The sequence below is a fragment of the Drosophila takahashii genome, chromosome 3L (genome assembly GCF_030179915.1).
Source record: "Drosophila takahashii strain IR98-3 E-12201 chromosome 3L, DtakHiC1v2, whole genome shotgun sequence".
Classification (NCBI taxonomy): Eukaryota; Metazoa; Arthropoda; class Insecta; order Diptera; family Drosophilidae; genus Drosophila; species Drosophila takahashii.
Window position 1 is genome coordinate 28,170,565 of NC_091680.1, and position 14,162 is coordinate 28,184,726.

A 14,162-nucleotide genomic window follows, 5' to 3' on the forward strand; every position below is an offset into this window, starting at 1 on the left:
TACGTACCTAGGTACAATTTAGTGGTACCTTTTACCTTACCTAGGTATAAAAATAATTGAGTACCTTTTACCTTACCTACACTCATAAAAAAAAATCGAAGAATTTCCGTTAAATCTAGAAAAGTTTTTCTTGAATTTTTGCAAAAGGTGACCTCGCTTTTGTTTCAAGAAATGGTTTTTTTGAAAGGCACCTTTAAAACAAGAAAAAATATTTCTTGAAACAAGAAATTAAATTTCTTAAAACAAGAAATGGTTTTTTAGAAACCCACCATTAAAAGAAGAAAAAATATTTCTTGAGACAAGAAAGGCGATTCTTGTTTCAAAGGTGCTTTCTTTCTTGCTTCAAGAAATTAAATTTCTTGTTTCAAGAAAGGGTTTTTTAGAAAGGCACCTTTAAAACAAGAAAAATTCTTTCTTGTTCAATTTCCTTTCAAGAAATTTTATTTCTTGATTTAAGAAATAATATTTCTTGAAAGGAAGTTTTATATTAACACTGAAACCCTAAAAATAAAATGTAACTTGGTTTTTTCTTGTGCATGCTATATATATTTACATTTAAAACATTTAACACTTAAAAAATAAACATTTTTAAATAACACATTTTTGACTTAAGAAAACATTATTATTGAATTTTTATTATTGAACTTCATATGACCTAAGGTGATCCATTTTCTTCGCCTTTCCTCATCTAGAAAAAAAGAGTTATTGGAATATCAATGGTTTCTTTTAAGTTAAACAACTTTTTTAAAATAATGTAATGTTAATAATAGCCAAAATACAAACACGTTGGTCAGACGACCGAGAGAGAGGAGCAAGACAGGTAGAAAATGAAGGTTCGAAAATCGAATTTCAAAGAGAGAGAGGCACGGGAGAGACACGTACATACATACATATATATTTACATACAGTCCTTTGCGAGAAGGGAGAACGAATGTAAGCAGGGCAGATCATGATAATTTTAAGAAGGAGAAGAGAGAAATGTCGCGACGCGTAGGTCAAGCGAGCGAAAGAGAGGAGCAGAATATGAAAGGGTTGAAAATCGGGTTTCAGATCGGGTGAGCCGCGTACATCTATACATATTTACATGCATACATAAGTATGTCAAACAAATACAACATATTTTTCTTACCTTAGAAGGTTTTAAAACAAAATTACAGCTTCGCCAAAAAAATTATTTGGCTGATGCAACTGCAGGTATTTTCACTCTGAAAAAAAATAAAATGCGAGTAATAAGATAAAGTTATTATAGAACTCTGCACCCACAAATTTATGTACAAATGTATGTATGTACGTAGCTCTTAGCTAAAAAACAAAACAACTAAATTGGTATACGCTTGGTAAAAAGATTTGAAATGTATCCTTTAATTACATACATACAATTGTACGCCCGCTATACAAAAAATTATATATTTACATACCTTTGAATATTTGGAAAAAGGCTTCAACTCTTATCCGCTTGAAAATCACGTCCATCACTTACGAATTTTTTTCACAACTGACGCTCGGGGGCTCAGAGAAGTCGGTAGCCGCGTAGTAGTCGGGCCCATGGTGGAACTATAGTTTCACCAATGGCTACTTTTGTATATTCTAGGGTCATTTCATTCATATATTCAAAGGTGATTTTGTCCTTAAATACGTACAAAAATGTTTTGGCTGCGACGACAAAACAAACATATGAGATTTTCATTTTTCTATTTTTAAGAAAAATTCTTTCTTGAATTTTTTCCATCAAGAAAGGTTTTCTGTATTCAAAGGCAAATTTTGTAATAACAAGAATTTTTTTTTCTGTTTTCAAAGGTAGGCCGATTCAATGGCGAGATTTCCAAAATTTAGAAATTAATTTTTATGAGTGTAGCTACATATTTTTATATACCTTTGGAATTATTAAGGTACTTACATAGGTATTAAACATTGCTCTGATTCAAAATAGCCAAATCTGAATGCGACACTGAAATAAGCTAAATCCACCACATCTACACGTCATTGTATCGTTTCGTTTCGAAACTGTAATAGTCGGAACATATTTGAGAATGAAAACTAATCGCAGTTTTTTTTATATAATTTTGTGCACGTATGTATGTTCCCATCACTACATCAATTTATTTATGAAACCAAAGTGTATTTGGCGCGCAAAAATGCCGTATGTACGTAAACAAACGGCATATACATATGCACAATATATAGTTAATGTTTCTACATACGGAATTTTTGCGCGCCAAATATGTACATGAGGGTTTCATAAATACATTAATGAAGTGATACGTGCATACAATTATTCATGCCGCGTGTTTTAAAAATATATGCACAAAATTAAAACATTTAAATTTAAATGAAATGAAAAGATATTGTTTGATTAAGACGACTAAAAAAGGAAAACTAGTCTTATTTTAAGTTTAAATGATTACATTGAATAAAACAAAAAAATTATAAAAAATAAAAAAACAATATATTTACCTTTTACCTTTACCTAGGTACTGGGAAATTGAAGTACCTTTACCTTACCTAGGTATTTATTTTTGGCCAATACCTTTTACCTTACCTAGGTAAAAAAACACAGTACCTTTCCCAACACTGCCTTTTACATAATTGCATCCCATCGTAATTTGATTTAATTAAAGCCTATGAGCCATTGAGGTAATTTGTTCACCTCTATTCCCAACCAACTTGATGCGGTGAACAGGCTTAAAAAAATACAAGGAAAAGTATGTGCCCTAAAATATTTGACAGGCATCCATCCTTCGAAGTACAATAGTGGTATTTATCACAAAAATTCGGGAAAAGACGCCTCTATCATATGCTAATATTAGGAAATATGTGCCCAGAAGTTTTTTTGACCATTCGTATACTTTTACGGCGTTTTAAAGGACTCTCACTGTGCAAAAATGCAAGGCACACAGCCCGACCCATTGGTTTTAGAGGCCAGGGAAGCGAAAGGATCAAGAAAAAGTAATTTAATTTTATGGCATTTATTTTTTTTCGATATTTTTTTTTTTAATCATGTACAACTCGTTATTTTGCACATAATTTCTGTACCTAAATCCGCAGGTAATCAGGTCGAGCTTTTTTTTATTTTTTATTTTATTATAACTAATATATCCAATTTTGTAGGCTAAAATCACGTTTTTGACTTTAACGTATTACCAAAAATCTAAAAAATTAAAAAAAAAAAACTCGACCTTATTACCTCCGACCCCATAAAGTATATATATTCTTGATCAGGGTCACTAGCCGAGTCGATCTAGCCATGTCCGTCTGTCCGTCTCTCCGTCTGTATGAACGCTGAGATCTCGGAAACTACAAAAGCTAGAAGGTTGAGATTTCCCACACATATTCTTTGGCTTCCTACGCAGCGCAAGTTTATTTTAGCCGAGCGCCGAGCCCCCTCTTACGCCCACAATCGCCCACTAACGATTTTACAATGGGTCCTGCGGCCACATCTTTAAAGATTTCCGAGAAGTATAAATGCAATTTTGTTGTGTATATTTACACCTATCGAAATGTAGAAGACATTTTTCAAATCGGACCATTCATTAAAAAGTTATACGCAATCAAAATTTCTATATCTATCTCCCTCGCACTCCTCTTAGCTGAGTTACGATTATTAGTCGGGACACCAACCCGAGTACAGCGTTCGCTCTCCCATTAGCTGAGTGACGGGTATTAGATAGTCGGGACACGAACCCGACTATAGCGCTCTCTCTTGTTTTTTATATTTTTCAGATGATCCAGTAATGAGTTTGGCTATTCATCGCAAAGCCTCTTTTTTTGGAGGCGCTTACGGAGATTGGCCGCAGACTCATTTGTTAATTTTTTTCAATGAAAATGTGGACTATGTTTTGTAGGCGGTCTTGGATTTTTTAGGTAGTTGTTGCCTAAATCGTTCCCTTAAAATTGGCCAATGGACTACATTATTAGGACAGATTTACCAAAATTTAGAGCATATAGTTTTGATGGTCTAAAATTTAGGTAAAACTTTCCTTAGTCATTTTCAAATAATAAACTAAAAAATATAGGGGAGTGTTGGGCACTAACAGGGAGAAAAGTATTACCGGAAAGGCTTTTCTTTTAGCCAGAACTTTTTCCTACATTAATATCTTATGGACTGTCGGGGTCAATTTCTTTTGTGGATACAATTCCTCCAAAAGTGATGCCGTTTTTGAGGCCTATTCTCCATATTTTGTAGAGTTAACCTTTTCCTTGCAGTTTAATACCCTATTTATTGACATAACCTTGTTATACCCGTTACTCGTAGAGTAAAAGGGTATACTAGATTCGTGCAAAAGTATGTAACAGCTAGAAGGAAGCGTTTCCGACCCCATAAAGTATATATATTCTTGATCAGGGTCACTAGCCGAGTCGCTCTAGCCATGTCCGTCTGTCCGTCTGTCTGTCTGTCTGTCTGTCTGTCTGTCCGTCTGTCCGTCTGTATGAACGCTGAGATCTCAGAAACTACAAAAGCTAGAAGGCTGAGATTTCCCACACATATTCTTTGGCTTCCTACGCAGCGCAAGTTTATTTTAGCCGAGCGCCACGCCCCCTCTAACGCCCACAATCGCCCACTAACGATTTTAAAATGGGTCCTGCGCTCACATCTTTAAAGATTTCCGAGAAGTATAAATGCAATTTTGTTGTGTATATTTATACCTATCGAAATGTAGAAGACATTTTTCAAATCGGACCATTCATTAAAAAGTTATACGCAATCAAAAATTATATATCTATCTCCCTCGCACTCCCTTTAGCTGAGTTACGATTATTAGTCGGGACACCAACCCGACACAGCGTTCGCACTCCCTTTAGCTGAGTGACGGGTATTAGATAGTCGGGACAACAACCCGACTATAGCGTTCTCTCTTGTTTTTTTTACATTTTTAATACGAAAATATACATTTAAGCATTTTAATTGATTATTTTATTTTTTTTGCATGTAACTTTTTTTTTAGTGTATTTGACATAATTAAAATTGCAAAAATTGTTAATAATAGGCGCTTCAATGTAGAAATAAAAAAAAACACATTTTTAGCCATGATTTACAAATAATAATAATTTTAAAGTTTTGCACGAAATAAGCTGTGACATTAAAAAAATCAATGATTTTAGTTTTTTTAATTATTAAATGTTATTCTATGGACTCTAAAAATAGAAAAGTGGGTTAATAAGGGCCAGAATACTACCTAACATAACTGCATTTAAATTTTGGTAAATTATCGTATAGTTTGTTAGCTATACGAGTTTGAATTTTAAGTTTACCTCTGCACGAAATAAGCTGTGAGCCACTGTAGGCTGTGTATAGGCAACTAAATGTTAGTATTTTTGGTAATACTATACATTAGCGGACTCACCCCCGAAATTCTCGAAAAAATTATTATGTATATTAGACTGGGTCGATTTGTATGGGGAAAAAAAAGTGATTAATCGTAGGGGGGGGAACGTGTTCTATGGACAATTCTAAGCAACATTGCAAAAGAAACTATGCCTTGAAAATCACGTTTGACCCTCCGCAATTGCAAAAGAAAAATACTGGTTTTTCGTTTATTTTTCAGAAAACTATCATAGTAGCCGTTACAGATTTTTATCAAATTTAATCTCTCCCTTTTATTAGAAAATGTGCTCTCCCTTTAAATTATTTCTTCAAATATGTTTTTTTTTTCATATAGTTTCTTTTATTATTTCCCAGACCCCAATAACAAAAAATATACTACAAATTCTATTTATATTATTATATTATATTATAATTGATTATTTTCCTAAAATTTTAGGTCTTGTTTGCTCTCCATTCGTGTTAGATGCAATCGGGTTTCATTAATTACACCAATAACAGCGTCCCGATTTTTTTCAACAAGTCGACCAGAAACACTGGTTAATAGTTGAATTCCTCTTTCAGTTGCCTGAATGTGGCATGGAATTAACGGATCCGGTAAGGGTGGTTCATCGCAGTTGAGGAATTCCTTTAGATAATCGTACGGCAGGTGACGAGTAAACGGGGGCTCTGATATATTGTCATTGTCTTCCAAATCTATCATCTCCGTATAATCTTTACAGTTAAAATTTATTTTGTATTTCTTGTACGTCCTTAAAGTTTTGTCATCAATGTGTTCACGGAAATACATAATTTTCTCCAATGCTCGACATCGTACGTCTTTTCGGATATCAAACAACATGGCTAGTAGAATATTTTCCGGGTGTGAGAAGTAGCAGTTATGTTGAATAATTGGGTTTATAATATTACGCAGATTGGGGGGCAGATATTGGGTGGACTGTATAAATTTTGAAAACAATGGACTTCCAAAAATGACTGAATTATACAATTTTATGTTAAAATACATTGGGACGTATACTTTGATAATATATTCTGCCAATATTTGCAAGTTTGTAGCTGTATTTGTTTTGCCAATATATAGCCGCAGTAACCTGCTGGCTTTTATAAGCCACCGAGAATGTGCAACTGGTCCTGGCTTTAGATTTGCCAAATCAACAGGACAGTACCCTTCTGATATGGCATTAGCTATGCGGTACAAATATTTCGCATCCGTCGATAGCTCTCGCTCCCAATTGTTGTCGCATTGAATAGGAGGCATATTTTCCAAACTAATTGGTCTAAAATCGTCGACAGCCTAAGAACAAATTTTCAGTTAATCATCATATTATTTTTAAAATAGTTTAAAAATTGCACTTACTAGGAGCTCAGAACTTTCAATCAGTTTTGACAACTGACCTGTCGATGTTCTCGGACCTCTTGTGGTTGATTTGTCCAATGCATTGAACAGATGTCGAAAAGGCAATTCATTAAAATGGAGAAGGCAAATGAACCAATGCACAGTGGTCGGGCTTGTATGGAGCCGCGGCCATAAATACTTCTAGATGTGCTATCGCCATGAAACTTTTACCAAAAATCTAGATAAATATTATAAATTTATGTTACAAAAATTGGCCAGATCGTACCACTATATCCTATATCTTCCATAGGAACGATTTTCTCATTTATATGAGAGGGAAATCAAAAATTAAATTTTTGTAATAATAACAAGTTGGTTTGTTTACCGTACGATATTTACAAACTTAGAACTGCAATATAAAAATGTGGGAGTGATTACTGAACTCCACCAGCACCAAAAAAAATTATAAAAAAACAAAACAAACAATAATAAGATTTAATATCATTTTAAAATTTTTTGATCGAGTAGCGAAATAGTTGACTCTAAATGAGTTGACTTTTGGTTATAACTAAGTTTTTTTGTCCATTAATAAAAGGATCAGAACTTAAAAGCAATATGTTAAATAAATCTATATTTGCAGTCGAATTATTAAATATCCTTAATTTTTGATTCAGCGGCTCCTTTAAAAAGCTTTCCAATCAAAAACCAACCAAAAAGCTACAAACGAAACAGGAAAAACAAGCTACAACAACAGCACACACATAACAAAAAAGATCTTCCTCCTAAAAAAAGGTTCTAAAATAAATGAGGTTAGGTTGCATTTTTTAATGCCACAAGTGCAGCGGCACCTTTCTGCAGCTGGACAAAACATTTTTATAATCTTTAAATATTAATAAAAAACAGGATATAAACATCATTGTAGGAAAACTGGGGAAAACCACTTAAAACTTTACCTAAAACATTGGAACGCATAACATTTACGAACTAAATAGGACGCACACTTTACCACGTATTTACGCAAAACACAGCACAAGTTATTAATTCATGTATCTGTATAAACAAAGTATATACTGTTATGAACAATGTCCATTATATTTGAATGGGGTTAAACCGTGCTTTATAATTTTTTAGAATTTTTTAAAATCACTTCGTGGCACTGCACTGTTGACAAATTGAAAATAAGTAAGCACGTTCTCGCACTTTGCATCCCAGTGTTGGAAAGTCCCGTTAGAAATTCAAAAAAAAAACTTTTGTATTATAAAGCTTGTACAATTAGCTGATCGTAGAACCGGTTTTCGCTGGAATATCTCAAAATCAATTTTTTGATTTTTGGCCTATGGCAGCGACCACTGTGCAATGCAATGGTTTTTCCAAATGGATTTCAAATCTACGTAATATTCCATTCGCTATGCCTGTGTTTGTTGCTTCTCCATCGCTGCATATTCCAATGAGATTGTCCAAGTTCATTTTTTTTTCTTGAAAAAACTTCAAAAGTACCCTATGTTTTGTTCCGGCGTCTTAAGCATCAACTTTCAGAAATCCCAACCACTTAGAATTCGGTTCATCTAAAATGACTAAATGGGGCTCCTTTATCAATTTGGTATGATTTCTTCCGTCGACTTTCTCCACTACCAACGAGTCATTTTTTCGTCCATCAAAGGAGAAGGCAAGAATTTAAGAATTTTCCGATTGCCTGCGACGAACTGCTTCTCGAGATTTCATTTTCTCCCTGGCCAGCTTATTTTTGTCCATAATAACTAGCTGCCCCGTTTCATCTTTGTATTCTATATCTTTGAAAAGGGCTGTTGCCAAACAGGATGCAACTCTATTGGAAACACCAAATCGATCGCACATCATAGCGAAATTTGGGACTCCATATCGCTTTGTATAGGAATATTGTGGACAAGATTCATTTGGGACATCTGAAGTCTCCTGACTTGGTGCATAGCTGGTCCCAATTTGGCTATTTGTCGCAGGGTCACGGCTATGCAAAAATGCAGCTATTGTATTTGCTCTTTCGTTATGTTGGTCATTTATGAACTGGCTGAGATGCGATGGAACTTTCCCACAAGAACACGCGTTCCATTTTAAATCGCACTGGCACTTTCCTATATAAAATAAGTCGTTGAGCTTGCTTTTAAATTGGTCTGTCCGGCTTTTGTTCTTCGAATCCTTCTGATAGAGATTAATCAGAGTATTTAGTTTAAAAATCAAACTTTTTTTATTGATTAATCTGATTTTCAATGGTTCCCAGATTTGAATTAGCCTCAACGCCACTTCCTCTTGCAAGATTGCTTAAAAAAAAGCATCTTAGAACATCGCGCACGCTGGGCAAATTTTGCCCTGTAAAATCACAGGGAGACCCAATGACAGTCACATCTGCAGTTGCCATAAGGAAATTACGAATTCATTAACATACAAAACTTTTTTAATTAAGAATAACGCTTTAGAAGAAGGGAGAATACAAATTGGAATAAAAGGGAGAGATTAAATTTGATATATATCTGTAAGGCTACTATGATAGTTTTCTGAAAAATAAACGGAAAACCAGTATATTTCTTTTGCAATTGCGAAGGGGCAAACGTGATTTTCAAGGCATAGTTTCTTAGACAATATGGCTCAGAATGGCCCAGAGATTGATTTCCGCCCAAACGATTCTTAACTTTTTCGCGTCCATACAAATGTTCAAAAGTCAAGGCTTCTGAGATATTTTTCATCAAAAAAACAGTATTTTTCTCTTGCAAATGCGGAGGGTCAAACGTGGTTTCCAAGGCATAGTTTCTTTGGCAATGTTGCTTAGAATAGTCTATAGAATACGTTCCCCCCCTACGATTTGTTGACCTCCAAATCGACCCACCCTAATGTATATACAGCTGTGAAAAAAATAATAGCACCACTAACCCAAAAAAATTTTAGCTAGTCACCCTACTCAAATTTTTTAAGTTTTTCAACTTTTCAAAACGGGTTTTAAATAGTAAGACTAAACATAATTTGAATATGAAAAATAATATTAGCTTTATAAAAGGTTTCTGGTCTTATTTAAGAAAATCTATGCAAAACTGGAAAAACGTACGAAAAAAACAAGAAAGAAAGCTAGCTTCGGCCAGCCGAAGCTTATATACCCTTGCAGATCATTCCTATTAATTAACAAATCGCCAAAAGTTTAAATTTTCTAATATTTCTCATTAATTTTCCGATCGTTCCTATGGCAGCTATATGATATAGTCGTCCGATTTTGATCAAATTAAAATTGAAATTCAGAAATATTTAAAAAGAGTTATATCCTAGAGTAGAAGATAATACAATAAAAACCAAAGAAGCTAGAATTTATTTCCTTTTACTTTTCCATTAATTTTCCGATCGTTCCTATGGCAGATATATGATATAGTATTCCGATTTTTAAAATAATTAATTTGAAATTCAGAAATATTTAAAAAATAACATCCCCAACAGTAGAAGGTAATATTTCAAAAAACACCGAAGCTAGAATTTTTTAAAGATTTTTTCTTCCGATCCTTCCTATGGGAGCTATAAGATATAGTTGTCCGATCCGGTCGGCTCTGACATATATACTACCTGCAATAGAAAGAAGACTTTTGCGAAAGTTTCGTCCCGATAGCTCAAAAACTGAGAGACTAGTTTGCGTAGAAACAGACAGACGGACAGACGGACAGACGGACAGACGGTCAGACGGACAGACGGACGGACAGACGGACATGGCTATATCGACTCCCCTATTGATCCTGATCAAGAATATATATACTTTATGGGGTCGGAAACGTCTCCTTCACTGCGTTGCAAACTTCTGACTGAAATCATAATACCCTCTGCAAGGGTATAATAATAGCACCACTTCTCTAAAAATAGAATAAAAGGTAGAAAAATGACAAATGGGTAACTTAATCTTTAGTTGGCGGTAGCTAACAAGTAAATCTAAGTTTAAAGTGAAATATCTTTTGCGATTTTTGGATATAATGACTTACTATCGATTAAACAAGTCAGGACCCTACCTATAAAGGAATTGGGGCCCAAAAGTCATAATATATTTTTAAATTTTGTTCGGAAATGATTTAAGACGTTTTAGATTAACTGTATAAACTGTCTTTAAAAAAAAAAACTCGAAGCGAGTACACAAGTCACTATATATTGCTGACTGAGTACTTTCGAACTCTTTCTTTGCTATCCTGACCGTGATCCTGGCCGGATTTTATTGGTCAAAGATTCATTTAAGAAGTATTTTGTATTCAGTTTAAGCTACGAATTACTACCGTATTACTATTTACATCATAGGATGATTTATGAACGATGTATTCATCCGTATTGATCTTACTTCAAGAAGGAAAAACAAGCCTATGTTAATACTAGGTCCATGCTCAATAAATGGATGTTTTGGTACCATGTTTTTGGTCAATTTAGGTGTTTAGAAGACACATGACTTATAAAAAGGATTTCTTCTTACCCAATTTAACTTTGCCTTCACACATTCACATAAGTTTGCGGGCATTCATTTGTAAGTTTTTTTGACGAGCCCTATGCCCTTGTAAATGTGTTTCGCATTTCGGATAGGATTTTTTTTTTAAGTGCATGTTTTATAAATTTGTTTATTGAAACATTATCCAACTATTAAAATATTCTCTATTATTTTAAGCACGTGTTTTAGTTTAGTTTTGGCCCTGATAAGATTCTTTGTGCTTTGTGATATAACATTTTGGAAGGAAAAATGGGCCAGGACTCGGTTTTTCTGTGTTATCCTTCAAAGTTTATGCCATTCTTAATGAAGATGATCCAAAACCTAACCAATCGAACCGGTTTTCATGACCGTTTTCTATCCAATATGTTTCTTTTTTCAATATTTTTCTTTTCCGACTTGGAAAATTTTTTCACATGTCCTTGAATTGCCAAATGGTAATCAATTTGATGTCTGGATATCAGGAGAAGTTAATTTTAGTCAAATCTCATAAAATATATCCTTTATACACAAGAATATTAGCGCATCGTAACGTTTTATTTAAAGAAAACGGAAGTGGTGCTATTATTTTTTTCGTCCTTTTTATACCCTTGCAGAGGGTATTATGATTTCAGTCAGAAGTTTGCAACGCAGTGAAGGAGACATTTCCGACCCCATAAAGTATATATATTCTTGATCAGCATCACAAGACGATTCGATCTAGCCATGTCCGTCTGTCCGTCTGTCCGTCCGTCTGTCCGTCCGTCTGTCCGTCCGTTTCTACGCAAACTAGTCTCTCAGTTTTTGAGCTATCGGGATGAAACTTTCCCAAAAGTCTTCTTTCTATTGCAGGTAGTATATATGTCGGAACCAACCGGATCGGACAACTATATCTTATAGCTCCCATAGGAAGGATAAAAAAAAAAAAACGTGAAAAAATTCTAGCTCCGGTGTTTTTTGAAATTTTACCTTCTACTCTTGGGAATATTTTTTTTTATATATTTCTGAATTTCGGTTTTTTTGTTTTTTAAATCGGATCACTATATCATATAGCTGCCATAGAAACGGTCGAAAAATTAAATGGAAATTAATGGGAAAAAAATTATATCTTTGTTGGTTTTTATTACATTCCCTTCTACTCTGGGATATGACTATTTTGAAATATTTCCGAATTTCAATTATAATTTTTAAAAGATCGAACTACTATATCATATAGCTGTGATAGAAACGATCGAAAAATTAATGTGAAATAATAAGAAATTTAAAATTTTTGCGATTTGTAAATTAATAGAATGATCTGCAAGGGTATATAAGCTTCGGCTTGCCGAAGCTACCTTCCTTTCTTATTTTGACTTTTTTTCTTAAAATCTGAAAAAAGTATATGTAGACAATATTTTCGATATCCGTATCAATTTTTTCAAATAGGTGGAATACTAATCAAGATAATAAAAAACACTTCGTATATAAAAATCCCCGTTTTCCACGTATTTCTTTAATATTAAGAACCTGTGACGAAGTGGTGCTATTATTTTTTTCGCAACTGTATGTACCCTTTTCCTTTTTTGTCAAAATGGGACTAATTTAAAATTCCAAACATCTGAGTAATCGCGCGATTTTGCCTATGGCGCAGTCTTTCTTTTAATTTCTTTTTTAAATGCACTACTTTCAAATACTTCCTATTCGGGAATACTTCAGCAGAGAGATTTCTAGGCCATAAAAGGTTATTAGAGAAAAAACCTGGAACTTTACCTCAATGGTAGTGCGGAAAAGTGTTCATTAAAACTATTTAAATTAAAAAAATTCTAAATTTTTTTATAGGAACTTATTTAAACAATTAAATAATTTTATAGGAACTCATTTAAACAATATATTAATTTTATAGGAACTCATTAAAAAGTTTTTACTTTGATTGAAAATATGAGAAAAGCACCCTTGTTTTTTATAGCAAAACCGGAAACTTTGAAATTAAATTACAAAAGAACCATGGCCGACCGCCAAGTTCTTTTTGCACGTACATTCTTAAGAAATCGCGGTCCATCGATGATAATTTTTTCGCGAATTTCGGGGGTGAGTCCGCTAATGTATAGTATTACCGTATTTATACCCGTTACTCGTAGAGTAAAAGGGTATACTAGATTCGTGCAAAAGTATGTAACAGCTAGAAGGAAGCGTTTCCGACCCCATAAAGTATATATATTCTTGATCAGGGTCACTAGCCGAGTCGATCTAGCCATGTCCGTCTGTCCGTCTGTCCGTCTGTCCGTCTGTCCGTCTGTCTGTCTGTCCGTCTGTATGAACGCTGAGATCTCAGAAACTACAAAAGCTAGAAGGTTGAGATTTCCCACACATATTCTTTGGCTTCCTACGCAGCGCAAGTTTATTTTGTCCGAGCGCCACGCCCCCTCTAACGCCCACAATCGCCCACTAACGATTTTAAAATGGGTCCTGCGCCCACATCTTTAAAGATTTCCGAGAAGTATAAATGCAATTTTGTTGTGTATATTTATACCTATCGAAATGTAGAAGACATTTTTCAAATCGGACCATTCATTAAAAAGTTATACGCTTTATAAATTGTCAACATATATCTATCTCCCTCGCACTCCCTTTAGCTGAGTTACGATTATTAGTCGGGACACCAACCCGACACAGCGTTCGCACTCCCTTTAGCTGAGTGACGGGTATTAGATAGTCGGGACACCAACCCGACTATAGCGTTCTCTCTTGTTTTTCTTTGTTCTTTGGTATTTCGGAGTATTTTTTGTATTTTTCGGTATATTTTGTATTTATTTCCTATCGTTGAAGGCCCAGCCCTACTAAAATAAACAACACAAACAACAAACACTAGATGTCAATACTGGAAACACTTTTTTGGAGTAATCGGGTTACTTAGGTGTGTCCCAGAAAACACTAGAGCTTTTCAGGGAGTGGCTTTCAAAAACAACAAATAAACTCCCTTGTTTGGTAATACTCTAGTTTACGGTTCTCACCCCCAAAATTCGCGAAAAAATTATCCTCGACGGACCGCGAATTCTTAAGAATTTACATGAAGAAATATA